Here is a 3032-nt window from a genome sequence, read left to right as displayed (position 1 = left end):
GGGAGGAGAGAGGGAGAGGGAGAGGGAGAGGGAGAGGTAAAACCTCACAAAGTGAACAGATTCTGGTGCTCGCTCTTCACCGGTTCCTGCTTTGCCGAGCCTCAGAAGGTAGAAGTCTAACAGGCAGTTTGAGTGTTGTCTCTGTGTCTAGGAGGATCTGGGGGACCTGCTCCAGTGTGACAGTTGGATTTGTCACCACAGACTCTACTAATGTGATAACTTTACATCTTTAAATAGCTCAGAGCTGCCAACCCAGAGTGAAGGGGAAGGGATTCCACTGCCTCTTCAGTAGGATCCCACCCATGTGTTCCGATTTGCATGGAGCTAGAACAAGAGAGAAACCACATCCTGCTACATGTGTGCAAACTTTTTGCAACAAAGACTTGGCACATGTATCTATTACTTAACTGTTACAACATGAGTAGGAGCTTATTCTACTTTAACTCTCATACCCGCCCCTCCCTCCTCGGTGCTAAATACAGATTGAAGCTAAGGCCTTGCCCATGCTAGCCAAACACTATTATTATTTCTTATTTGGAGACAGGGTCTCAGCACAGGATTTCCCTGAATTACCCAGTCCGGCCTTGAACTTTCAGTATTGTTTCAGCCTCCTGAGGAGCTGAGACTCCAAACCTGTACCATCAGGTTTTGTTTTTGAAATATCTTTTAATCTATGATACACCAGTCTGGTCATGCTATAAATCCTGTTAACATCAACACTGAAATATTTATTGTCACTCTGGCACTATTCATGAGGAACTTCTCTTGGTGACAACTATTTTGTGGTTCTCCTGGGAGTCAGGAAAAGCAGTGCTTCACTAATTCACATCCTTTACTTTCTGATCCAATTCTTTAGGTCTTTGAGGGTGGGGAAGAGAAAAGTGGGATTTTCTGCTTAAAAGCAAGCGCACAACATTTTACACACACACACACAAATATGACTTAGAAATGTAGAAGAGTAAAACAAAATTATTTTTATTTTATTTTTGAGACATGGTCTCATTGTGTGGCCCTGGCTGGCCTGGGACTCACAGAGATCTGCCTACCTCTGCCTTTCCAATACTTGGGTTAAAGGCTTGTGCCACTATAACTAGCTTACAAAGAATGTTTTAATTCACCCCTAAATAAATTTTTAGGTCATATTTTGAAGAGTTTTTTTAAAAGCTTATTGAGCCAGTGAATAAACTGATTTTAATGTGTACACACTCCTGCATCTTCACAGAAATGAACTTTTATTTGTTTCCTACTTTTCGGGGGTTGGGGAGAGGGTGCTTGGGATCAACCCAGGACGTGGTACATGCTAGGCAAGAATTTTATCACAAAACTTCAGCCCTGGCCCAATTTTATTATACATGTTGTATTTTGACATTTTTACTTAACCACAGAGTGAACATTTTGATATATCACTAACACATTTTATTGAATGAGATTTTTCTTGTTGGTGTTGGCGGTTATTTAAAGTACGGGTAGAGGGTTCGTTAGACTGTGCACAAGTGTGGGCTGTTGTGGACAATGTCTAAGCATTCCTAGAGCAAAATCTTTGAGTTTCTTTTTTTCTTTTTTTGAGACAGAGTCTATGTAGGCTCAGATGTCCTGGAACTCACTATGTAGACCATGCTGGCTTCGAACTCACAGATAGCCTCCTGTCTTGTTGAGTTTCTTTTTTGTCTTTTTATAGTCACACAGAAGAACTTTCTAGTCCCAAGGGAGCAACTCATGTGGCAGTCAAATTTTTCTGAATGAAGTAGTCATACCTCCTTTGGAAGTAGGTAAAGACAACCCCATCTCACACGCACACCTGTCTCTGTGCTCTGTGGAGTTTCTAGATCAGGGAAAGGGACCCCGCGTGGCACAACATAAACACAGCAGAATTCTCCAGGATAAGTGGGGGAGGGGCACACAGGCAGGATATGGTGGTTCTGGGTTAGGGGAAGTCCTTAAGGTCCCATAGTGGTGTATTGGGTTGGTTCTTTGGGTTGAGGTTTCCCCAATAGGTGTGGGATCTCACAGTAATGAAGTTGCGGGGACGCAGTGCTTCAGGTGCAAAGAACCATCCCAGCCTGCAGGAGCGACCCTGGCAGATGCTGAGCCAAGATGCTGCAATCCCCGGGTGCTTCAGAGCGCCTTCTCGACAGCAGGGGGCGCTGCGAGCACACCGCAGCGGACCCGCAGCTCCGAACTTTGCATTCTCTTCACGCACATGCACACACACCCCACACACAGGCCTTGAATTCTCTTCTCTTCACACACACACACACACACACACTCTCTCTCTCTCTCACACACTCACACCTTGCATTCTCTTCTCTTCACATACACACATATATATATATATATCACATACACACACACACCTTGCATTCTCTTCTCTTCACACACACATATCACATATACACACACAGACCTTGTATTCTCTTCTCTTCACACACACACCACACAGACCTTGCATTCTCTTCTCTACACACACACACACACACACACACACACGGGCTTTGAATTGTAATCAATGCTTAGAGGCCTTGGGTTCCAGCTCTCTGGTCAAATCCCAATGTCAAGGTGGCGACCTGGAGCAGCCTTCCTGAAGTCCTCTGGGACCCTCCAGCTCTTTGCTTCCAGCCACACCGGAGGGTCCCTCACTACTGAGTATAAACAAAGGGGCCACTTCTATCTTAGCCAGTACATGGGAGGGCCATCGAGAAACATTGCTCCATCCCAAGCATTCAGGGAAATGAGAGAAAATGAGCCCAAAGCAGTAGGAGCTGGCAAGGTACCTGTGTCCCCAATGATGGGAGGAAAGCCAGCCTCAGTGGAAGATGGTGCCTCAAGTCTGTGTGTGTGAGTGTGTGTGTGTGTTGTGTGTGTATGCATGCGCTCATGTGCACCCCATGTGGTCCCTTCTCCTGGTCTGGAAACTCCATAGAGCAAGTGTACGTGCATGTAGAGACCAGAGGACAACTTCAGGAATGCAGTCCACCTCCTTTGAGCTAGGATCTCTCCTGGAGCTCACTACTTAAGCTAGACAGACAGGTGAG

This window comes from Mastomys coucha, unplaced genomic scaffold (assembly GCF_008632895.1).
Source record: "Mastomys coucha isolate ucsf_1 unplaced genomic scaffold, UCSF_Mcou_1 pScaffold23, whole genome shotgun sequence".
Taxonomy (NCBI): domain Eukaryota; kingdom Metazoa; phylum Chordata; class Mammalia; order Rodentia; family Muridae; genus Mastomys; species Mastomys coucha.
The sequence above is the reverse complement of the archived record's forward strand: the minus strand, read 5'-3'. Positions refer to the sequence as shown.